Here is a 27,981-nt window from a genome sequence, read left to right as displayed (position 1 = left end):
GCTGTTACGCCTCTTACATTGAACATTATGATGTAAATCAAGTATATAAGCTATGTATTGTCAATAAACGACGGCGCGCTCATCTATCCCTTCTGACATCCTGTGTGGTGGTCAGAACATGATATCCTGATTCCTTTATGAGGAATAAAACCCTTAGAAACTCTTACACCACGGACTCTGTTTTCCTTCATTTCGATTGAGTTATTATTGATTAAGTACTTACCTGCATAGAAATTAAGAGAGTAAATTAATTATTTACATCATTTTGGCGCCCGAACAGGGACCCCTCCCCCACCTCACGCGCCGGAAGGTGCGTTGCAATCCGTGTCCCCTGCCATCAGTTAGACGGACAACACGTGTACTGGCAGGATTTCCTGCATCCCCCTCTGACACACGGAGGTGACGAAGACTGCGATCAGTGCCCAGACGAGGCGGTGAGGAGTGCGGAGGATCCCGACCAGAGCCCAGCCGAAGGAAGCAAGGTCCGAGGTGTGAAGAGGCCCACCAGTTTTCCGAAGTTTTCCGAAGTTTTCCGAAGTTTTCCGAAGTTTTCCGAAGTTCCGAGTCGAGTCCAGTCGAGTTTTCCGAGGCCTTCTGTTTTCCGTGCTTCCCGGTGAGTACCATTGCTGGGTCGTATCTAGACGGGTTTGGGTACGCAAGTCCGGTCTGCACTGTTTTTAGGCAGTGTATCTGTACTGTTTAGCAGTATATAAAGTATTCCGAATTTCTGCACTGTTACAGCAGTGTATCTGTATCGTTGAGCGGTACATTCAGAGTAGGGGGAAGTTAACTATGTCTTTAAATGTTTCATGTGATTAATGTCGTGGTATGAATGTGATTGTTTTTGTGCATTATTGTGTTTTTGTATAAATAGTTACAGTTGACATTAAGTATCAAGGATCAAGCATTCCAGTATCAAGTAGGCACAATGCCGTTTTTCAACAAATTAAAGCAGATAGGAACTAGGAAAGGGATGTTAGAGGAAGAGATTCCAATCCCCCCTAGGGACACTCCAGGTAATTTTATGTATAATAAACATGGCATAGACGCCATCTTGTATCTAGAGTTATGGACAGATTATACCAAGCACCTAGAGGAAAGATACCGATGGCCAGTTAACGGAACATGGGATGCCGAGTGCATCATAAAGGTAGAAGAAATATTACGGAAAAAGAAAGCTAGACAATCTCAGAAAGACGCCATAGAATTTTGGCGTAAGGAATCACGTAAGCGTGCTGATAGAGCACTCCGTAGAGAAGACAGGCTTAAAGAATCAGAAAAGGCCCAAGAAAACGAATTAGTTACTGAGGGAATTCGAGTAAAAGTAGAACAAATAGATCGTATCCTAAATGGCAAAGTGAACAACATGTATCTTTTGGCCGATGGTACCCCTGACGCCATTTCAGAAATACCGAAAAATTTGCCGTCACCATTAGTTCCAACTAAAGTAATGCATAAGACTACTAAAGACATATTCCTAAATTCATATCTCGAAGATGTAGCGCCAGCTTACACCAATCTGCCTGTTCGTGCCCTGCCTACTGACAGGGCCGGGGGTGGTACTGCCCCCCAAGATCACTCTCAGCCGACACCGAAAAAGACTAGTCCCGTTCCGCCAGCTCCGCCACTTCCCTCACCTAAAACTGATCTGCCGAAACCACTTCAATCAGATCCTACTAAAAGACAAATTCAGATACTGACTACACACAGAGATAATGCCCAAGTTTCCGCTTCAGGAGGTGCGACCGCGGGTCTCCAGACCCCGCCACCGACTCACAGATTAAATCTCAGAGGTATGCAGAGCCCTTTTACGCACAGATCCCCCCGTTCTTCTAATTCATCCCGTCTTGATGCACTAAAAGAAAATATGTCAGTTTGTAGATATGATCCAGAACCTGGACAGGACGACTTAATGATATTAGCGTCTTTACGGTTAAGATCTGCTACTGATAGTTTGTTATGTTATGCAGGAATGAAGGAGCACCTAGATAGAATATATGAGTTCGTTCAAACGGGAAAGGACCCCGACAGTATTAAGGATGCCCTGGAGAAACAGAAAGTTACCATGCAAGCACTGATACTACGATTTTTCATAAATTGTCTAATAAGAGAACGAGACAGGCCCGGAACAGAGCAGAGTGAATTGGATGCATTGAACAAGTGGGGTCAAAATATAGCTGATGGAAAACATGACAGACAAAATTGCATAGAGGCCATGTATAAAAAGATTAAGAAGGCAGTGATAGCAGTACACGACAAAGAGAAAGAAAAGGCTCCCTCCGAGGAGGAAGAAGAATCTGAAGAACTAGAACCGACTACAAGCACTATAGCATATGTAGGTAAGGGAACTTATCTTAGGAAGGGTATCCGTCCAGAAAGCAAGAGAGTTTTCTTCTCTGCCTTAACGAATCCTAATTCTGCTGAACATCAGTTCCAGGAAACTGATAAACGGCTTCGAGATCGAGTGGGGTACCATGTACTCAATTCTATGGATGAACAAGAACTAGCCCGATCAGCGGTATCATGGGCCGAAAATGCAGACATATATAATGATGACACCGTAGCACAGACATTTCTGAACCTCTCCCCCGACGAACAGAAATTAGCAGGGGTATATATGATTCAGCACCTTCTCATTAAGTACAGAAAACATTATTCCGATCCAGGTCCCTTACATGAGACACTAGAAGCACTACTGATGGATAGATGGAGAGGCCTAAGCACTAAATTAGTTCAAATAATTCTAGAACAACGACGCAGATATGACACCTTTGTAAGTCCTGAATATGTTCCCGCCCCACCTCCAGAAAGGAAAATGTACCATATGCAGTGCGGGGGTGGTATTGAAAGTCAGAACCCCTTGCGAGAAGTGCACCCTGTTATGGGTGAGGATAAAATTTTGAAACGCGTGTATGTACACACGCCTCTAACTAAATTAGAACTGTTAGAAATGAAGAAATTAGTACCGTGCCATGATAAAGACCCTGCAGGTTTTCATAGAGAGCTCAAAGACATGTTACTGATGGGGGACTACACATATGATGATATCATGAAAATGTTGAAAGTATTATTGCCTACGGGTATATTCGAGAAATTAAAGGAAAAGGACTGGGAGGTGGGAGACGCAAAGATTGCCTGGGCAGAAATAGAGGATGAAGAAAAGAAACGGGTTCCAGGGTTAGGCCTTGGGGACAAAACTAAAGCATTACCAGGTTTAATAGTACAGGTCCTGCCCAGATTATTGACAACTAGAAAGGAGGATTGGGATGCAATCTCGTCCTGTAAACAGAAACATGATGAAGATACTAGCGACTTTTATTCAAGATTCGAGAAATGTTTTATTATCAATAGTGGCCTCCAGCCAAGTAGCGAGTCGTACCCACATCTTTTCGTATCAAAGTTAGTCGAGAATTCCCTACCGTTAGTTAAAAATAGAGTGTATAAAGTCGAGAGTACATGGCAAGCAAATACGCCATCCCAGATGTTACAAATGTTACAATATCACCAGAATAGAATTAGGGAAGAACAAGATCAGGAACAGAAGCGCATGAAAGACACGAAAATGAAAATGTTAGTAGCCCAGACGGTCCCATCCGACAGTCACAGGAAAGGTACGACCCAGACAAGTCACGCTGCAGCTCCTGTTAAAGGGACATGCAATTATTGCAAGCAGCCAGGTCACTACGTACACGAATGTGCAGTTCTGAAACATAACATAGCGACAGGTAAAACTAAAGAGAGACCGCATCCGCCTAGACAAGACCATAACCAGCATCAGTCTACACAGAATACACAGCCCATGCATGCATCCGCACAGACAGCACAGACCGTAGCGGTACCACAGCCACAGCCCATTGCTGCAACTCAGCAAGTCTCACAACAGATGTACCAGTATGCCCAGTCTGCTTACCCCGAATATTCCCGATATACATGAAACAGCCTAGAGAGGGAAGGTGGCTTGCCTCTTATCGAGATTCCTGTAGATCAAGAAGGTCCTTATGTACACAGTCAAGTATTGGGGAAAGATAGAAAGTTTTTAATTGACACAGGGGCAAGTCGCACTACAATAAGTCATGACGAAGTTCCAGGGGCACCCCTCTCAGGCTCACAAAATGTTTCCCTTGGTTTTTCAGGACAACCTATTGTAAATGAAGTCTCAGAACCAGTTCCCCTGGCTGTGGGTCCATTATCACGCGTTACAGACCTGTTACTAACAAAATCATGTCCGGAAAATCTGTTAGGAATTAAAACACTGAAGGCTCTAGGGGCTATAATATGCTGCTCCCCGGAGGGAGTTAGACTCTTTCTGCGGGATTTCAAGGGTCATTACGTCCTTCGTGAGTTTGACGTCAGATTGAAAAATGTACCTGATTACTTGTGGGCAAAAGGCCCAACTGATGTAGGATGTATGCACATTACACCATACCGCGTTACCCTCAAGGCAGGTGTTGTATTACCCAGAATCAGACAATACAAGTTACCACCCGATGCTGTAGCGGCTTTACTGAAAATCATTGAAGAGCTCATTGCCCAAGGAGTGGTCGTCGAGACCGACTCCAATATCTGTAACTCACCCATCATTCCGATTCTTAAACGTACTGATCCCAATGCACCGCCAGTATATCGGCTGGTGATTGATCTTCGAGAATTGAATAAATGCATTATCCCACAGTATCCTGTGGTCCCCGATATATCATCTCTCTTGACTGCTATTGATTCAGAAGCAACGTTCTTTACTGTAATTGATCTCAAGAACGCCTTCTTCAGCGTGCCCATTGATCCAGAGAGCCAATACCTCTTCGGATTCTGTTTAAATGGACGCAGTTTCAAATTTTCGCGCGCACCTCAAGGATTCACAGAAAGCCCCAGCATCTATAGTCAAGCACTGAAAAGACAACTAGATTGTATTCAAATGCCAGTTAACACCGCTTTACTACAATACGTCGATGATCTGCTGATCACCGCACGAAGTGAGCCCGAATGTGAAAAAGCATCACTGACAGTTTTACATTTCCTGGCCGACAAGGGACACAAGGTGTCTCCTTCGAAGCTACAATTCTGTGTTCAGCAAGTTGTGTACTTGGGTCACTTGCTGTCCAAAGTGGGGAGACAGCTCACTCCCGATCGCATTCAGTTAATTGTGAACATGCCGCAACCCAAGACACAAAAGGAAGTGCGGGCCTTCATAGGCCTCACCTCGTACTGCAGACAATGGATTCCCCAGTATGCATTTCTAGCTAAACCACTCATCCAGTTAACGACACAGGAGGCAGCGACTTCGACTGTCCTCCCTTGGACTCAGGAACACACACAAGCTTTTGAAGAATTAAAGAAAGTTTTATGCCAAGCACCAGTTTTAGCGACACCATGTTACAGCAAACCGTTTACACTTTTTGTTACAGAACGTGATGGCACAGCGTTGTCTGTCCTCACTCAAGACCAAGCAGGTTCACATAAGCCTTGTGCTTATTTTTCTAGTACATTGGATTCAGTAGCTCAAGCACTCCCTGCGTGCTTAAAGTCAGTAGCAGCAACAGCGTTAGCAATAAGACAAAGTGATTCAATTGTTTTAGGTCATCAGTTAACAGTTCAAGTACCACATTCTGTAGAGGTTTTGTTAAACAGAACCCAGACTCAACACTTAACTATAGCACGACTGACAGGTTATGAATTAACACTATTCCAGCCACACATAGAAATCAGACGTTGCAGCATCCTGAACCCCGCAACACTGTTACCTACAGTTATGACAGATCCAGCTCCGCATGATTGTATAGAAATAATTAATGCAGTAACTAAGCCTAGACGAGACTTAACAGATGTCCCATTGACAAATCCAGACCTGACACTTTATGTGGACGGTTCATGCATGAGAACAAGTACAGGAGAATTAGTGGCCGCGTACGCCGTGACCACTGAAACTGAAATTAAAGAAACACATCGTATTGACACCCTGTCTGCTCAAGCAGCAGAGCTCATCGCTCTGACCCGAGCTTGTATTCTAGCCAAGAACAGAAATGTTAACATATACACAGATTCCCGCTATGCCTTCGGAGTTGTACACGACTTCGGAGTCCTCTGGCAAGAACGAGGTTTTCTGACTTCTCATGGGGCCAAGATACAACATGGCCCCCTCATTCAAGCACTGTTAGAAGCAATACATTTGCCCTCGGGCATATCAGTCATGAAGTGTAAGGCACATACTAAAGTCACAGATTCTGTTTCCCAGGGTAACGACCTGGCAGACCAGACAGCAAAACATACAGCATTGACTTACACCCAGACTACTGATGTGACAAAGACAATAGTCCAGACCCAGTGTATGGCAGTTAGAGATCCCGCCCTAGATGTAATTGATATCCAGACACATGCTACTCCAGAGGAGATAAAGAAATGGACTGAACTAGGAGGGATTCAGACAGATCAAGGTTGGGTGACGAAGGGAAAATCTATATGGTTTCTCCCCGACTCAATGGTTCAAGTCATGATAAATACAGCACATAGTCCTGCCCATCTTGGAGAGAAAGCCATGTTAGACAGTTTACAGAATCTCTGGTACAACAAACACTTACGAGCAGCAGCAAAACAGAAAGTGCGTACTTGCATGATCTGTTGTCAGTTCAATCCAGGTAAAAGCGTCCCTGTTGAGCAAGGTGGATTTCATCCTCCCGATCACCCTTTTGAAGTCCTCCAGATGGATTATATCCAGATGAATAGCTGTAGAGGATTTAAGTATGTCCTTGTAATTGTTTGTGCTCTGTCCCGCTGGACCGAAGCATACCCAGTCCCAGACTACACTGCTCCGACCACTGCCAGACAGTTGGTTCGTGAATTCTTCCCACGGTACGGTTTGCCCCGTGTCGTGTATTCAGACAACGGACAGCCGTTCTCGTCCGAGCTGATGAGACAAGTTTCCCTCTTGCTAGGATATCAGTGGAGGTTCCACTGTGTCCGACATCCCGAAGCAGCTGGCCTTGTAGAAAGGCATAATCAGACACTAAAAATCCGTCTTGCCAAGATCTGTCAGGAAAAAGGGGTCGACTGGATAGTCGCCCTGCCCGTGGCACTATTCTACATGAGGATGGTCGCCCACTCGAGATCAGGGCTATCCCCGTACGAAGTGGTCTTTGGCAGACCGCCGAATATGTGGGGGACGCCCGTTCCGAAAAAGATCACTGATATTGATTGTAACATGTTGACAGATTACCTTGCCTCCTTGATGTCTGCACTCCAATCATGTCGTTCACAGGTTGCCGCAGCCTTCCCTGACAACACCGATGTAAAGGCGCATGAGGTCCGCCCAGGTGACCTGGTAGTCGTCCGGAATTTCGACCGGAAAAGTCCGCTGGAGCCCCGCTGGAAGTCTCCAAAGACCGTTCTGCTTACCACTAGGACCGCCGTGAAAATCGAGGGGAGAAAGGGGTGGGTCCACACGAGTCACATCAAACTATGCAATGAACTAAAAAACGGACTGAAACAGGACTCTGACTCGTCCACCCCCACCAAAGACTGTGTTGAAGCACAAGACGTTACTGTGCCTAAAAGAGAAAAGACTCCTCAAGAACTTTACCGAATGAAGCTTCGATCTAGCAAGTCAGACAGTTTAATTGTTTAAGTCCTCCCTTAGGTGAATCGGTTAAATAGTTTCTGACATGTATCCCCTAGATCGAGTTAGAGAGAGAGAGGAAAAGAGAAGAACATATTGCAAATCACTTCGTAGTCACTGCATAGTGACACTAATAATCATGTTTATTCTGAGTATTCTAATTATTATTGCCAGCATTCTGCTTCCTATGTACTGGCCTATTTTCAGGCGTGAACAATCTGCTTACAATGTCTCTGCTGAACACACTTTTAGTGAACTTCCTGCACATGAACTCTCTTACAGACTTGCGCTGCGCAACAATACATTCATTAGTATGTTACACCATTCCCATCAGACAAATAATGCTACAGACTGTTGGATATGTGGCCGACTCCCTCCCTACCAGAATTACAAGGGAGCTCTGCCTCTCTTTCCGTACCCATTCACTCACAATGGCTCCTGTGGAGCATGGTTTAAAATAATTAATTCTTTAGATCCTGATATTGCTGTTTTCGATGGGGGCTGGGTTTGGGGAAACTTGAACTTAGTCCTGCTCAACGTCTGTTATCCTGATCAAGAAGGACTTCCCACTCGAATAGGAACTGATCTAGAAAATGAAGTATATGGATTAGGTAATTACACAATCAGCCTTATGATCCTCACTGTTGAATCTGAAACTGCTCCAGTTCTGCCCCATATGTTAGTACTACCAGTCACAGGTGAATTATGTGTTAGCAAGAAAGGTTCAGTACACGTAGGTCATAGTAAATGCACTACTGTGGTCGAGTTCAGTGACCATGGTAAATCGTCCTTTAAAGCTATCAGTCATTCCTACTTTGTTTGTGGTCATACCGCATACATACGTTTGCCTCCAGATTGGGATGGTACCTGTTACATTGCATTCCTTCTGCCACCTGTTTTCCTAGCTCCTCCTGATTACCATAGAAATACGAATCTAGCACCGAATAGACCCAAAAGAGATATTCCCCTTGTCGACTACACAGAAACGGCATGGGAACAGTACACTGATTTCAATAAAGGATTCTTTTTCTTCCTAGGACCTGTCCAAAACAGTAAATTAATACGCAGATTAACGAGAACACTCGAAGCAGTAGTGAACGAAACTGCCTCCGCTCTAGGTAACTTAACAGAGGAGCAGTCTGCTATACGGACTGTTGTCCTTCAAAATCGTCTTGTGATTGACGTCATCTTGGCAGATAGAGGTGGAGCTTGTAAGGTCATCGGGTCAAGTTGCTGTGTTTTCATTCCACAAAATGCACCATCTGTCTATCAAGCTATCACCCGTTTACATAAAATTGCAAATCAGATACATCAGAATCCAGGCACCTGGACTTGGTCCGGTTGGTTCTGGACTACGTTAACGGCTTGGGGATGGAAGATCTTATCGTTCCTAGGCATTGGCCTTGTTATAGTATTCAGTTGTTGCCTGTGCCTGCAGTGTGGGCCAGCGATATGTGGACTGTGTGCCACATCCTGCATTGAGCATTCCAGTTGCCTCTCAAACAGTCAAAGAAAGAAAGACGAACATATAATGTTACAAGAACAAACTGATCGATTTATGAGGATCGACATATCATGAAGGGTCCGTAGGGAACAAGGAGGGAATGAGGTAATATAAATTTTATGGTCATGTTGTGTTCCCTAGCGAGTACCCCACCGACTCCATGTACGAGTTAAAAGTGCATGTAACTTCCCTCCTGTACCAGCTATGAAGACGCAAATACATTTGCGTCCAACGTTAACTTGTCCTCTTTCAGACCCACCATGAATGGGTTTGATGGTCCGTTCCTAAGTATGCTATGCCAACGTCTTTTTGAAGTGTACTCCTACGTTTTTCAGCCTGGCTGAAAGTAGGCCCTGAATCTCTGCCACCGAGCCTCTTTTCTGGCTTCTGACTGCGAGGGCCTCTGCCCAAGCAGCCCCCGTACCCGTGAACTCTGACTTACTTCTAGCGCGGCCCTCCGTGCTCAGCTCAGCCTGCTGCCTGCCAAGATTGACTATAACCTTCGAGTTATCTGTTTTCCTCCCCGAAGATACATTCCGGTCTGCTAGCTTCAGTAAACATCCGTCCTCAGCTACAGGGCTAAAGGGCCGACCTGTCTTTATGCAAGTAATTCATAGCCTCTGTTGCCATGCTTCCATGGAAGGCCCCATGCCCCCACGCTTCTCATACAGACACTCAGGCGCTTATACACGCATTCACAGCAAGTATAGAATAGCTTCTGCTCTAGAGACCTTTCTGCCCAGATAGCTCAGTTCCTAAACATCAGATATCGGATATGATAGAAGCACAAGTTGATCTGACATGCCAGACTTCTGTCTCTTTCCGTCAGTGTAAATGTCAAGTCCCCTGCACCCCGTCTATCACACGTCATGCAGCTGCGCGCGCATCCAAGCTTCCGATTTCCGCTGACATTGCAACATTCTGTTAGCACCACCCCTTGGTGCCACCCACTTGCGTCACCTATCAGTGACGTTTCTAGCACACACGCCTAGTTTACGCCTCTTGATGATGTACTAGCACCACGTGTATACTGTTATCTTGTCTTCTCTCAGCTGTTACGCCTCTTACATTGAACATTATGATGTAAATCAAGTATATAAGCTATGTATTGTCAATAAACGACGGCGCGCTCATCTATCCCTTCTGACATCCTGTGTGGTGGTCAGAACATGATATCCTGATTCCTTTATGAGGAATAAAACCCTTAGAAACTCTTACACCACGGACTCTGTTTTCCTTCATTTCGATTGAGTTATTATTGATTAAGTACTTACCTGCATAGAAATTAAGAGAGTAAATTAATTATTTACATCATTTTGGCGCCCGAACATGTAAAGGCTCTATTTCCTTCCTTACAATGCCAGTTTTATTTCTATATGCAATAAAAGTCTGATAAAGGAACCTACATTCTAGTCCTTTCATTTTTACGGCCTTCATTTCAACGGACCTTCATTGCAAAGGGAGAATCATGACTATAGGAAAGGCAATAGAGCTTTAATTAAAGACCAGTTTTCATTTCTGTGGCACGAATGACAAGCCACAGAGGGGCAGAAATAAGAACCATTGGAAACAAGAAAGAAAAAGGGTATGAAGCAACGAAAGGGAAATGGGGTAGACTAATTAAATGGCACAGAGGGCAAAAAGGGAGGAGTTTCTTGAGTACAAATGAAAGATAAGGAGGAGTGACACACCCAGGAACCAGAGAGCCAATATCTTTCCTTTTTGAAGGAAAAAAATCAACAACAAAAAAAATCAGGATAACTGAATGTTAATATGATGCTAATGTCCTGTGACATCAAAAAGGCCATTTGATGCAGGCCTCTCTATTGCGTTCCAACACGCCTTTGCACATTCTTACTCTAGCCATCAGGGTAGAGTACCGAAGCTTAATCCTTGATCAGAACTGCAGCCCCAAACCCCAGCCTGCAATACCTCAAGTAGGTGGGGCCACTCCAGAGTGTCACGGTGTTTTCAATGTCATGGAATGCCATCCAGAGGGATTTCCCAGAGGAGTATGTCCAGGGCATAATCATGATCAGCTAGTGGAGATTTAACAAGCTGTCCCTCCCTGGGATGAAACCGCTCTGCTCTGTATCCACCAATGTCTGTGCTATAGGGACTAGTCGATTAGCGAGTATTTTACATAATATATCGAACGGTGGAAGTTCAAAAGAATAAATGAGGATATGACCATACCAACAGCGGGTCTCTGTCTGGTTTAGAAAAAAAACATAGTATTGCCTCCATTATGCGGTCAGGGAGCGGTCCCTTTGTGTGCACTGTCTTGTAAAACTACAAAAGTCGTTTGGGAGTTGGGCAAATGTGGAAGCCCATCCTTGCTCAGGGGTCTAACCTCTCGCCATTTGATTGAGAGCTAAGGACATCTATTCCATCGCCACTGGAGCATCCAGAGCAACGTTGGAGGGAAGACCTCACCGGCAGGAGAAGAGCATCCAAGTACCCCTTGATGCAAGGGACCTCAGCCTTCCAGCGACCACCGGGGAAGCATATAGCTTACTACAGTACAGGCAAAACGTCTTGCTGATCTCAACACGAGATTTCACTAGCTCTCCCCACCCCCGGGTCAGCACTTCTTCTAGGGGGTCTCGGATCAAAAAAGCAATGCAAGAAGCACCCTGCCTGGACGCCCTCGAATTTTCTTTTACAGGCCACACACTCCCTATATAGTCTAGTGCACATAACCAGGTCAAGGAGGATTTACAGTTCAGCTGCACCCATGTTAACTTGCCCTCTAGGGTATGCATGCCTGCTTCATTCATCAATAGCTCCATGAAAAAGTTAAAGCGTTTGCTCCCCCAGCAATTTGTGAACCGGTCATTCCTCCAGGAAGAGGAGCATATTAGGGCAGTTTAACAATGTGAACATTATTCAGACTCAAGCGTCCCTCCGTATCTTCAACCCTCATGTACAGTTGACAAACCTAGACTTGAAGGGCCTTTATTTGGGATGGTGTATCTTTAGCAAAGGGGCGTAGGGTGGTCATGGTAGATCCAATTTCAGTAAACCTCTTTCAGCTTTTTATGGTCTTCCAGAAAGATTCCAGTGGCTATGATGAGAACATTCAGCCAGGGTTCCAGCAAGAATTTAATGCCCTGGATCGATGCAAACTACCCAGTGTGATCTTGGACCCTTGGGCCTCATCTGCCAGGATACTGATTCTCCCACAATGACACACAGGGGGCCCCAACACCCTTTGACTTCCCCTTTGTACATTGTGTGGCCTTTGTTGCAACGATCTGGTCTCCCTTTATGTGAGGGTGAGGGCAGAGGGACACGGCTGCAAGGCACACTGATCTGGGGCCCACACCAGACACAGTGCATCCCTTCAAACACTGCACACCCAGCAGTAATTTAGTCATGGGAGGCAGCACACAGAGGGGCAAGGAGCATTGACGATTAAGGAGATTTGCCTCTGATAGCCTCAATCCCAGAGCAGTCAGCACACACAGTGCCACCAGTCCCATGGCTGCTGGAGCCAAGAAGGCTGCAGTACCTGGCAGAACATGGCACTGATCTAACAGCCTGGGCTGCTGGTCTCTGCCTGGAGAGATGGAGGTGCAGGGGATGTTGGCAGACCTAGACAGTAGACGAGTGGCACGAGATGTCGCACTTAATGGTGTGGTCTCCAAGCACTGCCAGGCCACATCCATGGGCCAGAAAAGTGCTGCAAGCCTGCATCAGAAGTTTGGGTGATTGCAGATGGCTGATGGGGGGGCAGGGAAGTCTGTGTCCAGTCCAGTGCTAGGCAAGAGGTGAAATTAGGATGCCCTGCAGGATAAGTCACGTGGGGCAGTTGCCAGAGCTCAAAATAGTTTCTGTCCCGGCCACCATCTTGTCCACGCCGACTACCTTCATCATCTAAATTTGACCATTTCTTTAGGGAATCCAGTGTACAAAAGATTTTTTGGAAAGCATCAGGGAGGATCTTAGCGACCTTGCACTCAGATATACTAATTTCACGCTATTAGGTGACTTAAATTTGCACCTTGACTCGATCACTGATACTGGGGCAGGCTGTTTCAGGGATTTAATCAAGGTACTTGGCTAACTATGCTAACCCATGACATTACACACAAAGCGGGGCACATGCTGGACTGTGTTTGTTCCAATTTAGACCTTCTGAGGGTTAAGCCGCCTTGTGTACAAACATGGTCCGACCACAAACTCATTCCATTTGAGCTTATTGTGGAAGGCAACTCGCCAGGGAAAGGCGCTAGCAAACCAGGTGGTCAAGCTAAACCCGGCTGGAAAAAGCTAATTGCCAACCCGGAGCTCCCAAGGTCAGCAGATAGCAGCAAGCCCGCAATGACCGGTAATACCCTAATTGATAATAAACGCTTCTGTGATTGGATCACTGAGCTTACTAGGCCTTTGGATACCACAAGCTCAGGCAAGACACATGGAGCAAAAAAAGCCTCTGCACCATGGTTCTCATTGTTTTTAAAAGAAAAATTAGGCGAAGTTAGAACGCTGGAACAGAGATGGCGCCGAAACTATGATTCGGCCGAGCTTAGTATTTATAAATCGGCGGCAGTATCACGCCTTGATTAAACTTGCAAAAAAAGCATACTATCTGGAAGCCATCTCTTCCGCGGAAAATAGACAGAAAGACATTTTTAGGATAGTTAATAGCTATAGGAACCCCAGAGTACTTTCACAAGACATCCCACCCTATTTGACTCTATGTAATGCCATTGCTAACCATTTCGAGCAAAAGATACAGGACATATTTAGACACCTCCCTAAACCAGCACCCCCCCTGGATGGAAGGAATGGGGAGGGCACGGAAAGAGTCCGGTTTAAAAGGTTTCGCCCTGTGGGACTAGAGGAGTCTCGCCTAGCCATCCTTTCTAGTAAATCCGGCTCACCCTTTGATACCTGCCCTCCGCGGTTTCTACAAGCAATAATAGACTTGGTGAATCCTATCATTAATGGTATCATTAATTCATCAATGGCTACCGCCGAGATACCTAGTGACTGGAAATTAGCTGCTGTTAAACCTTTACAGAAAAAACCCTCAGCAGATCCGGCAAATCTCTCTAACCTTCGCCCCATTTCCTCAATCCCAGTGCTATTTAAACTCACCGAAACATTTGTGAATAAACAACTCACTGAATTTTTGGAAGGAAACAATATTCTGCATCCCCATCAGGCAGGGTTTAGGGCCCAGCATTCAACAGAATCTGCCCTCCTTTTCACTGTGGAGACCGTGCGGAACGCCATCGATCAGGGTAAGAAAGCCGTACTGATCCTGCTTGATCTATCGGCGACGTTCGATACGGTTTCACATACCATACTGATTGACCGTCTAGTAACATCAGGGATAGCAGGAACTGTACTGGCATGGCTAACAAACTTCCTTAACCAGAGGAGGCAAGTTACCGTACTAGACGAGTTCTGCTCTGAGGAGAAGGTTCTGATGTTGGGGGTGCCGCAGGGCTCCAGTTTGAGCCCTGTACTCTTTAATCTGTATATGGTCCCCCTGATCGAACTAATTTCTTCTTTTCAGATCAGTACGATCTCATATGCTGACGACACTCAGCTTATCCTAGTATTGGATAGGGAGCTGCCCGGAGCAGAAGAAAACCTTAAAAACTGCCTCACAGCCAATTTTGACTGGATGAGGAATAATAATCTTAAGTGTAACTCGGGTAAAACCGAAATTCTGCCTTTCGGGCAGCAAAACTTGTTTTCACCCAAACTATGGTGGCCGGAAGATGCAGAAGCCCCCCTAAATACCATTCCTGCCGCCCACAATTTGGGCATCAAGTTTGATGATTCCCTCTCATTTAAGCAACAGGCCGTGACCGTGGCTGGCACCGGTTTGAACATCATTAGAGGTCTCAGAAAATTCTTTGACCTTTTGCCCTTGGATGCCTGGAAAACGGTGGTGGTTGCACTAATAACATCTAGGCTGGATTACTGCAATAGTCTGTATGTGGGAGCCAATCAATCTGTGCTCCACAGACTACAGATGGTCCAGCATGCAGCCGCATGCCTTGTTCTTGGCTGGCCAAGGAAGTCGTCCGCCTCGGCCGAGCTCAAAGCCCTCCATTGGTTGCCAATACATAAGTGCATCCTGTTTAAACTGCTGGTAATCACCTTCAGAGCTTTCCACTCGCAAGAGCCTAAATATCTTGTGAGTAGTTTCAGGCGCTACGCACCTTCGCGGGTCCTCAGGTCATCAAACCTGAACCTACTGGTGGTGCCCAGAAATAAGCTCTATCAAGGGAGGAAAATCCCTTGTAGTCATGGGATCCAGAGCCTGAAACAAGCTTCCCCCAAAATTGCGACAATTCACCACTGAGAGCCAATTCATGAAAGGGCTGAAAACATGGCTCTATACACTCACTGATACAGCTTGCAAAGCCCTAGTATAAGCACGTAGGACTTCTGAACTCCATCTGTCAGCAGCCTGATCCATCTGGCTACGTTACACAGTGCCAAGATGCTCCTTGGAGTGATAGCCGCGCTATAAAAATGTGACATTACATTACAGAAAGTAGTCACCTAACTATGGTACCTATATGACATATGAGTCACAGCATGGTTATCGGATTTACAGGATGTCTTCTCGGCCATCAAAAGAGGGTCTGACAGTTTGTGCTTTTAATCATCACTTAGTAAGAAAGCACCTCCATCTTCAGGATGTGATGGTTGATGCTAGACAGAAGTTAGTGACTTTGTTAGTTATTGTGCCAAGCAACTGCTCCACAGTGCATTAAAATCAGACAGTTTGAATGGTAGACAGAAATCTGTTAAAATGAATCGGGAGTAGTGAATTTTGGTCAAAACCAGTCTAGATACCCAACAATAAACAAACTAGTAATTACATGCATAGCAACAGGTTTGCATTAGAGGAGTCATAGGAATGAAATGGCAACAATTAGTTGGGCCACTTTCTACCTATATGTGATTTTTTTCGGATGACTTTAAAGGACAGATGTTCTAAGTAGATTATACAGAAAATAGAGATTTCCAAGAGCAAAGTGTGCTGGGGCACTCTGCGAAAAGGCACGCCGTTTAACATATAAAGCTAGATTTTCAGGCCGCAAGGGGAAAATGCACACACCAGACATCCTATTATAGCTAAAGTGACTGGTAAGTAAGCAACCCTCGGCAACCACAGTCTCTTCCACTGGCTCAGCAAGGCAAGCAATACAGGGCATAATGAATGGTTTGCAAGGCTGGAGTGAGGATTGCTTGTTTGCTGGCACAGATCTATTCCTTAGACTGATGGGTCCTAATAAAAAAGTGATACCAAGTAAACAGGTGATTGCCTCACTGTTTGGTAACCATACATTTAACTAGCCCAGGAAATACAGCATGGAATTCAAAATTAATATAACAAGCGTGTGTTTTGTGTGCCCATGACAGCAAGATCTGTGGTGGTATTTATGTTCTTGTTAAATAAGAAGAAAAGAGGATACTGACAAATGCCAAATTTGACCAGACTCTAGGTCAGAAGCTGGAGTTTCTAAATGTTAGTTCTACAGAGGTCTACTGCTCTAAAAGGCATGAGGGCCCAAACTACTGGAAAAAGAAGTAGCAAAAAGAGTAGAAAGTGTCTGCTTTTGTTAATATAATATGCAGGACCTCGGTCAACCAAAGGCAGCTCCTGAGAAACAGCGAGCTGCACTATGATCCAGTAAAATATAGGTCTTTATAAAGTTGCGAGCAGGCCACAAAGCAGCTTGGCGCACAAGCTGAAAGGCCACTTATGATGGAACCATGAAAATGCCCGAGGATGTAGAACATCATTGCAGATGGCTTTTTTGGGACATGGCATCTATTTTCACTAGAATTTACTCTGGAAAAAGACTGCTCTTTTGAATTAAGTGAGCTAGAAGTTAGTATTTATATCCTAAATCTTCCTGAACCATCTGTATTGGTGTATGCAGCCACCTCTGGATTCCTATCCACAAGTGGTCATCTGTATTCATTACAAGAGGAATAGTATGGATGAGCACTATAGAGGATTATGAAAGTAAATGGTTGCTTTTCCCTTCAAGGTAGGAGTCATGAAATTGTTAAGAACTTACTGTTTTGTTCCATTCAATCAATAGTTTCTGCAGAGGTTCATGGACACCAATCCTCTCCATGTTTAAGTGCAATGGCAGAAAATTAAAAGGAGAAAAAAACGAAAACGTGTTCAGGATTAAAGAGGAGGGAAGGATCTTCTGCCAATTAATGCCACGATGTACTGTGGTATTTAGATCAACATGAACGCTGACATTTAGGATCTGAGAGGTAGATTCAGACCTCCGCACCAGCACCCATTAAAATCTAGAACACCAGATAACTGCTTTCATTCAGGTCCAGCTTTCCAAAGCAGAGACCAGGCACAAATGCCCACAGTCTGTAGAAGCTAACCAAAAATAGTATACGTATTCCTCCTACCTATCGACCCACCTCATTACTGCATGCACAACAGCAGACATGGTCCCCAAGAAGCAGAGGTCACATTTGTCCTTCCTCTTTGGCCCTCAGTTGAACGGTTCCCTTTTACTTCTGTGGAGTGTGGACACTCCATAAAAGGTGCTCACCCCACAGCATCAATTTCAAAAGTGGGAAGGAGAGCAAAATTGTGTTCAAATGCAGAACCTCACGTTACCCATTGAGAGATGAACTGGGAGAGATAATACAAAGGGCCTGTTTATAGCAGCTGTTGCTATAAGGTTACTGACTCCTCAATTGAACTGGATTTTTAATAGTTATTAAAAATTCAATTTAACGGAGTAATCAGATTTTTAATAAATGTTAAGGAAAAGTAACTTTTAAAATGTTACTATTTTCCCAACTTATGTTCCTGGAGGCAAATTTGCAATAACTCTCCTGCAAATCATAGCCAGTGTTCAGCCCTGGAAAAAGTGTTAAATACCTCAGAGGAGAACACAATAGGCTGCTCTGACTGGGCAGAGGACACTATTAAACTCAGAAGAATAAGCAGGATGGGGGCTATGGGCATTCGTTTAACACCAGTGTCAAAACCGCCCTGAAAGATCTGTTGAGTCACATGTAACACTTTAGCATACTTGAATGAGAGAGAACAGGATGCCAGGACAATTCTTGCATTTCCCCGGTCTGTTGCTGAAGCCCCATTTTTGTTGTCCTACCAGACTCTGGATTAGCTGTGGGTACAGAGCCTGCTCCAAACTAGATATTAATATTAGATGTAGAAAGATAACATGATTACCATAGAGTACTGCCCTACACACCCTGCAACCCTCATTGCCCAAGTTTAGTGTGGCTGATTAATTTTGCCATCTTAAAAATTCCCTGACAAATGTCATTTTGGGTTTGGTTACAGTAAGGCAAACAGGAACTATTGAGAAAGTGGGTAGGCTTGCCCCCAGGAACGTCTGCTCCATTGGTTAGACAGTGCCCAGTACTTACTTCCACCACTAGCTGGTGGGCTCATAAATATAGCATCCAAAGAACCCTCTTCTGAACTTTTTCTGGATCTACAGAAGGGGTTTTCACCTGCTGTCTGAGTTGCGCGGCGCTCTCAACAACTGTACCCTATGTATCCAGGGTAAAGAAGTGGATTCCATGCTCAGTTGACTGCCCACCTGTGTAGCGTAAGAGTCACAAAAAGCTGCAAGAGACCTTTTTCTACGATTCCCTACAGGCCAGTGACAACTGGAACTTGGACTGGATTTAAATGTTGGCCTCTGCCAGAAACCTAGGTCTCTGGGTGCCCTGTCCCCCCGCCCCATAGTCCAAGGGGGCTGTGACATGTACTAATGCTTTCATTTGGGCACCAAGAAAATGTTTGAAAACATTTGCTCCAGAGGTAAAGGAACCTACCATGGAAAGTATCCTACAGGCATTTGCAAGACATTGGATTACACTGCAGATTCGTCCCCTTGAAAGGACTTCAGCCTCTCTAAATAGAACAAAAGTCATTTTTTTCAGATGTAGAACTTTTTCTAGTGAAAACCTCAAATGTTCTAGAACCTTAGAGGGGCCAATCTGCAGCAGGTGTATGACCAGCAATTCAATGGTGGTGACTACAATTTCAGATTGGTCCCATTGGACAACTACCGTTTGGATCAGGACTTTGTTTAACTTTTTGACTTGCACCGGGACCAATCCACTTGCTATATACAACCATTGCTGTTGGCCTCGAATCATGCCTAGGTCCCAGTCTACCATTCCTATAAACTATCATTGACCCTTTGGTATCATTTTCACTTAAATCTTACAAAAATCCATATCTCCGGATCACCTTTTTGGATTTCTTATAATTTTTTTATGACATTTTATTCTTAGGTTTCCAACTCAGTTTGGGGATTTTTGTCACTTGGTCTTATTTTTCACCAAATGTTTTTCTCTTCATTTAAAAATTTGTTGTGGACTTGTGTAGTGTTGTGTGTGAATTTTTCTACTGTGTATGCACTGCGTAAATACTTCACACTGCCTTTTGATTTGTCTGACCACTTTCTAGCATGTAACCAGGGATTGAGCAGTGTTTTTTTTAAATGCAAGTTACACCAATTCTTCTTCCATCCTCTCTTCTCCCTCTGATTGCTTTCCCTTGAAGCCTCTCCCCCGAATGCAATTTACCTGTGGGAGCTGTGGATAGTGACAGAGGTGCCAGGAGTGGCCCCGGGTATTCAAAACTGGCCTGCAAGGACTTCAGCCCCCAGGGGTAATACTTGGTGGATAAAAGGCCTGTCTGGTCCTGATCCGAAGAACAACGAGGAGGGGTAGGCAAATAAAAAGTATGCTGAGCCTATTTTCTGTCCTTTCAGCAAAAGGTAATGGTGTATAATATAGAATAGATAAGTTACACTAATCTGTGGGAAAGCTGTTTTTTTTTAAATAAATGCTCAGTTGGTTAATGCGATCCCTTCAGATGTCTGTGTATTTTTCTGAAGGGTCACCAGTCTGATGTCAGCGTGGTGCACTGGTGAATAGTGACGTGTATTTATAATGCTAGGAGGTCCTCGCCTGTGAATAAGCATGAATATGAAAGTCTTTTGTTAAAATTATATTATATATATATATATATATACACACACACATATGCACACATAGCTCAGGTCATAATTAATGTGAAAAGGTGTGTGAGTAAGTAAGTGAAGGAATGGGTGAATGGCTGGATGGATGAGTGAAAGGGTGGATGGATGGATGAGAGAGCAGGTAAATAAATAGATGTATAGGTGGAATGGTGGATGTATGGGTGGAATGGTGGATGTATAGGTGGCTGGGTAAAAGGGTGAATAATGTGCAAGTGAATGGGTGGCTATATGAGTAAAGGGATGGATGGATTGATGAATTGATAAATAAAAGGGTGAATGGACGGATGAGTGGAAGGGTGGATGTAAGGATAGATGAGTGAGTAAAAGGGAGGGTAGATGGGCAAAAGGGTGGATGAGTAAAAGGGTGGGTGGATGGATGAGAGAAGTGATGGATGAGTGAAAGGATGGATATGTGATAGGGTCAATGGATGGAGTCATGAGTGGATGAGTAGATGGATGGGTGGGTGGATGGGTGAAGGGGTGGCTAAGTGACAGGGGGATAGAGAGGAAATGCGGATGGATGAGCAAAAGTATGGATGGATGACTGACAGGATGACTGACAGGATGGATAGGTGAATGGGTGTATGGATGAGTGAAAAGACAATGTAAGGATGGATAAGTGAAAGAATGCAGAGATGAGTGAAAAGGAGGGTGAAGAGCTGGCAGAAAGGGTGGATGGGTGAATGGATGGATAGATGACTAATTGAAAGGATGGCTGGATTAATGGAAGGGTAAATGGATGGATAAGTGCAAGTATGGATGGATATGTGTGGATGGGTGGGTGAAAGGGTGGATGGATGAATTAAATGATGGATGAAAGGATAGATGGATAGGTTTGGAAAAGGTTGAATAGGTTTAGATATGGATGGGCAGACAGATGGAAGAACAGAATGAATGGTGAAAGACTGAATGAAATAATGAATGGATCTAACACCCCTGGGTGACGTCACGCATCAAGTGTGGAATTCTGGCTTGAACTGCTCCTTCTGCCTGCCATAAAGCATAAACTAATTCCTTGTATGGTGCTGTGGTACCACAAGAGACGTTCGTTCTGCTGTTGTGCCGCTGATAGGCCCTGCTCCCCTGCCACCGGGAAACAGCACGAGCGGTCCTCTACCTGCACCGAGGCCATAAGAGATGCAGGAGGGCACGAATCAGTGCAGCCCTTCTGTTGGGAAAGTTGGGCAAGACAACATAACCTGCACTTGCAGACAACAGAACCGACAAGACTCGAGTCCCTTCCACTACAATTTTTATTTCTTTAAAAATGTTGCACCCCTAAGAATATAGCATTCAGGGCAATCCCTTCTGTGACCCGCCCAAGCAACGTCACTGCCTACCAGTATGGATGACATCTGACTCTTACACCTTGTAGCACTCAATGTCTTAAGTAACATCTCCTATACATTGACTTTCACATATACGAGTCATTGTCTCTATATAATATGTGTGAGATATAACACTCTCCAACACACTGGCGTACACACTTTAGATGAGTAGCACCATAACAGAAATAAATACACATGAGAGAGGGTCTATGTGAAGATAAGGGGCACCATTGGAGGGTGGTAATAGGCCGGACCGGCATCGGGCGTTTCCCTGGGAGTCTGGAAGTGTGGTGGGCAGTTTTGTTACTGGGGGCTGGCACTGCAAAGTTTTTTGTATTTCCAACAGTTTTCAGGCAACAATAAACGTTTCACAGTACGTCTGGTGACTAATGTACCCGCCGGTGACAGATGGGAGTATTGTTTAGTGGCAGTTTTGAATCAACTAAGTTAGTACAGAGGGTTATTATGGCAGCTGCAAAGAATAGTTTTTTATGTGCGAGCTCAGTGGTTTACTGCTTTTGTCACAGATTCTTTTGATACTGGGATTCTTTTGTTACTGCGCAGGTCATACGTAATCTAGCACAGTGAGGTATGAACTGCCATAAAAGAGCTGCATGGTGTATGTTACAAAGTTATATTTTCTTCCCAGTGTTTCATTATCCTGATGTTGCAATAAAAATAAAAAAAAATAAAAAAAAAAAAAAAGAAGAAGGTTTTTGTTTCGGTAGTAATACATTCTTATCATTAAGGTCAATGCTAACTACTGTGTTATGTTCTGAATCCTGAGTTTCAGGTTCTTCACACCAAGCACTCTTACAAAATGCCTACCAGTATGGATGACATGCATCGTACACCTTGTAGTCCCCGTTGCCTTATGTAACATTTTCTATACACTGATTTACACACATACGAGTCATTGTCTCCATATGTGTGTGTGACATAAAGCATCTGTCGCCCTACAATTGTATTAGAGGAGTAATAAGACAAATGCAATACATGTGAGAGAGGCACTGTAGGCAATACTGAGGGAATCAATAAAGAGCCCCATCAAAGATTGTTGTATTCTGGTGCACAGTAAGGTCATAATTTACTATGCTTTAAAATCTAATACAAGTCATATACAAAGACAAATACATTGTAGAGTGCACCACGTTTTCCCAAATTTACTTGAGGGTGGGAAACCAAAGGCTTCCCACCCTAAGGCTGTGAGTTTGTTTGCAACACACAACTTTTACATTTCTGCAAATGAATTATACAAATGTTTGAAAACAGCTTTTAAGAAACCACAAATGGACCACTTGTTTGTAATTCAGAAGTGTGCTGGAAACAGAGTTTTAATAGGATCAAAACAATTAAGACACTTTACTTGGTGATGTTCAAATGATACATATTTGCAGTAGGAAATTGCCCCTTTTTGCATGGACGCTCCCACTTTTTGCCAAACTGTTGATGTAATTTCACTGAGTGTGCCCTGGGTTCCTGCCAACAGGTACCCAGGGCCTATGATCTTTGCCTAAACTGTACTGTTGCAAAACCCAATTGGCAACTCTCTGGCCACATGCAAGTCCCTTGTAAAAGGTACCATAGGTACCAAGGGCACTGTGATTTGGGAAGGCCTCTAAGGGCTGCATCACTTAGTGTGCAACCCTTAGAGGCCCTGTAACTTTACACACACACAGCCATTGCAGGCTGTGTGTTATGGTGCAGTACAAAGTGAAGAGTCAACATGGCCCACATCCCTGTGTGCCATGCCTACACACCAATGCCCTGGCATGAGTAAGCCATACCTCTAGTTGGGTGCACTATTCCAGAGGTGAGGGTACAGGTGCATGAGCCCTGTACCCCTGCAGTGGCCAAGTCTATTTTCAGACATTGTAAGTGCAGTAATATCAAAGAGTAAATGGTCTGAGAGTTTGTCATTATGAACTCCACAGAACCATAATGGCTTTACTCAACACTGGGAAATTTGGTATCAAACTTCTCAGCATATTAAACCCACACTGATGCCATTATGGGATTTAATGAAAAATGCACACAGAGGGCATCTTAGAGGTGCCCCCTGAAAAACGACCCAACCCTAGTGTCCTGACTGAGTGGCTACTCACTAGCTGCCACCACCAGACATGTTTCTGGGCCCCTGGGTCAAGAGCCTGCTGCTCTTGGGGTCCTAAAACAAAGCACATCCTGGGACCAGGTGCCAAGCTTCTTTTCCCAGGATGGGCAGGGTCCACGAAGAGGACACTTCAATGGCTTGCCGCCTTTGTGAGCTACCCCAGCTATTTGCTTCTCCCGCAACTGGCCCCCACCGGATCTGACCCAAACTTTGGATGGGAGAATCGTGGGAAAACCAATATAGGAGGAGAGACATGCCCACCTTTGCCAACCACCCCCTCACCTCCCCCACCTGAGGGGTAAGTACAATGCTCAGTCCCCGCCACCTTGCAGAGGGGGGGACCCAGCCAACCAGAGGGAGGCTTCTGCCCCCCTCCCACTGAAGAGAGGCATAATAGAGGGGTGTACCCACCCTTAGGAAAGGACCTATTGGTCCAGACCTGTACCTACCTGTAACGCCCCTACATTTAGTAACTGAAAAGTCATTTTGATTGTTGACTTATCTGTAAATCAACCAACTGCATTTGAACCTGCATTCAGCTGTAATTCACTGCATACATCTTGCAAAGTATTATTTCATTTACCTACTACACCAGACCTGGCTTGGTTCTAGAAATAAAATAACTAAATATTATTTTCATACAAACAAGTTGGTCTGAATTCTGTCTTTGAGTGTGTTACATCATTCCTTGCCTGAGTGTGTACAATAAATTATTAACACTACTGTCTGATAAAGCCTTACTGTTTGCCTACACTACCACAAATAGAGAGAGTAGGTATTATCTACTGTTAAGTCTGCCTATGTTTTGACTTCCGCTGGACTCTGTGCACACTATACACCTTACATTGGTGTAGTATATGCAGAGCCAGCTTACTACACTTCAAGAAACTACATTTCCACACATTAGTAACTGTGCAATACATAGTTTTAGACGTAAAAATGCATGTTGGCATTTTGCTTTGATTCAGTAGAAAATGTTCTGTATGTAAAAGACAGTGCCACTGTCTGTTCTACAATTATGCCTTAACTGTGTATACAGTTTCCAATCCCCAGCACGCTTCTGTGCATTAATGAGAATCTGCATTTACAGCTCACAAAAATAAAACAGCCCAATCAGTATACTATTTCCAATATACAGCTAAAATAAGGAGGGCTGATATATGGCTGGCCACTAGCCAGGTCATTATATAGTAATGTTACATCCTATCTAACCACCCTGACCCACAGTACCACCATAACGCTAAGCAGTGGGCAGCCAATCACAACTCATGCAGGCTGGTAAATAACTCCCTTTTCCTGCTTTAATGCTCTTACCCTCACACAAGTCCTGTCCGCTATGGGTCTTATCCATCACTCGGTACTGTACAGCCCTTATGCCAGTCATCACCAGCTGAACAGGAATGGAATATCTGAAGCAATCCGACACAAAGCTGGCCACTCGGAGGACTGCCCTCTTGTTCAGCAACATCCGATACGTGCCGCTTTACATCTCACAATGGCACTGATGTGTCTGTAAAACTTATCTTTTGTCCTGAATTTCGACCTTTTGTCCTGAATTTTTACTCTTTGTCCTGAATTTTTACCCTTTGTCCTGAATTTTTACACTCACCGTCCTGAATTTGCACCCATGTCAGTTGATCACTTTACCTACCAGCCCTTTCACCAGAAGGGAGGCCAGTGACTGTCGAAGTTAGTTTTGGCAGTAAAGTTACTACTTACTAATAGAAGGCATCAATAGCGGGGTTACATTATGACAATAGAGTTAAATGAAATGTACCCCTCTCTGTGCATTGTGTTGCCAAATAAAAATACACACAATTGATAGACGGAATGCAGAACAAATCAAAACATTCACCCCAAGTCAAGAGATCTGGGTTAAATCCATCATTTTTTGATCACCATGCCACCCCAGTTCAGACACAGCTGTATGCAAATCAGTCTTGACCCTGTGCCTCATGGGAACAGTCCAGCCCGAACTGCCAAGCCATGCCCTCCCTGGACTGGAAAAAAAACATCCTTGGACCGGTTTGCTGTAACACCAAACAAAATGACAACACTGGAACGGCTGGCGTCTTCAAGTCACACGGTAACCTCAGACAGTTTGCACAGCAGTGCATCGTGCGTGCAATAACAAGAAATATTAAACCGGTGCCACGTTTACTAAGCGCTACACATGCAATAAAGCCAGTTTTGAGACACGTTAACTAAGATTTAGATAGAAGCTTCCAAGATGCAGTGCTTGGGAAGAGTCGGTTTCCTCATAGTGAGCGGCACACGAGTCGGAGTTCCCGCGGTTCTCTCGGGGCAGTTAACGCGGCGGCGGGTTGGGCGGTTCCGTAGAAGGGTGGGTGCTTCCGTAGAAAGACGGGTGCAGATATCAACCGTCCACCATCGATAAAATAAATATCACGAGTTGTTCTGTTCCAGGGACGCGTAGGCAATGCAGAACTTTTTAACCGTTGCATTCTGGGCCTTGTAGGCCTGCGAGTTCAATGAAAAATATATCAGAATACTAAGGAATTAGGAGTGGCTGAGGCAGACACGCGCGCCAACTAGACAGGTGGTCATTTCGAAGTGAGGTCGGAAAGACGGAGGAGGGATGGCCTACACGTTGTATACAAAAACAATTCTGCACCTCAATTTAACGAGGCAGCTACACTAGACGAAAATCGGTAAGGGTGACTTTGGTTTTGCTGATTAATATACACTACGATAATACACTTAGAGACGTTTGTAGTGCTTAATTTGTTTTAAAAAAAAAAACAGCTGTCGATGCCCAAAGCTCGGCTTCGAAGCGCGCGGCCGGTGCAATTGAAAGTCTGTGCCCCGAATAGAAGGCGGAGGCTGTGCAGTTCTACATTCCCCTCACACCTCTTTAACCCACTTACAGACAGCCCCTACACGTTTTTCGCACTCTTACATGTTTCTGCTTTCTCCCTTTGTGACGGGTTTCCCTCTTGCTGTCAGAAACGTCTGATGCGTCAAGAGGAGTGAGGGTGGCTACCACCGGGTCAAACTAAGCACTGGGTCAAATTCGACCACAGCACACGGCGTCACTGATTTCCAAACCATAATAGCTTAACCGCAAAAAACTAAATATATAAAACTACACATTTTTCAAGACTAGCTAAAAATACGTCGGTCGATCCGAGTTGTGTAAATTAATACAAGTATGAGGAATTGTGATCGGTTTGGATTTCTAAAAAACACTTATGCTGACCATAAATACATTGAAATGAAAACACGGGTATCTGAGGCACTTTTTTCCCAAACAAGTGGGTGAAGTATATATTGTCAGGTCGCTCGTGTACGCAACTAACCCGTCTCAAGCTTTCCTGTACTTAACTAACCTTTCATTTGCTTCCGTGTACTCAACTAACCGGTCTCTTGCTTTCCCTAAATAAATGAAGCCGACTTTTGTGGTTAGTGCACTCACCCTGGCGCTCTCCCGCGGCAAACACAGTCCCCCTCTCTCAGCAAGCAGATCACCGGCCGTATGTCTGCGTTTGTTCCATGCACTTCACAATTGACCATTAAGGTTCACCTAACTGCACGTGCACCCAATCAGACCGTTCTAGTACCTAACACTACCAGTCCCAGAATGCACCACGGCTATACAGAATGCTAGCAGGCATATTCTTTTTCTTAAACGAGGGTTGGCCATTAGTTATGTGACCTCACGCCCCGTTCGCACGTGCACAGTGCTCGTTCTTTCAGCCGCCCGCTATGCCAACATGCTGGTGACTTCAAGAAGTAACACTCTCGCAGAGCGTCCAGGGGAATTTTCCTGGATGTGAAAGAGAACGCCGATAAGCCTGTGCTTCCAAGTCATCCCAGGCTATGCGGGTATAAACAGCCCAGCGCCCACGAGTCCAATTTCGCCCTCTGTGATGTCTACGCAGTCTGCCGAGGTAACACCAAAAATCCATCTCTGTTTGTAGGAGGGAAAACAGCCACCAGGTGTCGCTTGAACCTAACATTTAAAGAGAGCATTCCTCCTTTCCATTCTCCATTTTCCCTGCTTCCGAGCAACGCAGACTCTGCTCAGGTGTCAGATCTGTCTTGTTCCAGTGCTAGTGGAAACTATGGATGATGGACGTATGGATGTTCTCATGAAAGGTGATGGTGTGACCATGTATTATATGGGATAAAGTACCCCTTAGTGTACATGGAAAGGATATTGCAAGTCTTCGGCCTCGTTCCTCCATACCATGGGTACTCACAAACTTTCTCTAGGGCCAAATTTACAGTGTGGTTTGTGGCCGAGGGCCCCACTGGTGGGGCGATGTCAGTGGGGGAAGGGGGCGGGGCTAGACCCACAAAAAAACTGTGACCTTGAGGTTGAACACAGGTCCCTACAGCGGACACCTTTGTCCACTGAG

General features: G+C 44.8%; 1 protein-coding gene across 1 annotated transcript in view; it reads right to left on the bottom strand.

Annotated features, from left to right (window-relative positions):
* Positions 1–27,131, bottom strand: part of LOC147684508 (uncharacterized) — a 35,192-nt gene extending 8,061 nt beyond the window's left edge. The window contains exon 1 of the mRNA XM_086942360.1: positions 27,036–27,131. The gene's annotated coding sequence lies outside the window, so the exon portion shown is untranslated. The remainder of the gene's footprint in view (positions 1–27,035) is intronic.
* Between the last annotated feature and the right edge of the window lie 850 nt (positions 27,132–27,981).

This window comes from Lissotriton vulgaris, chromosome 10 (genome assembly GCF_964263255.1).
Source record: "Lissotriton vulgaris chromosome 10, aLisVul1.2, whole genome shotgun sequence".
NCBI classification, from domain to species: Eukaryota; Metazoa; Chordata; class Amphibia; order Caudata; family Salamandridae; genus Lissotriton; species Lissotriton vulgaris.
This window is presented reverse-complemented; position numbering and strand designations above follow the sequence as displayed.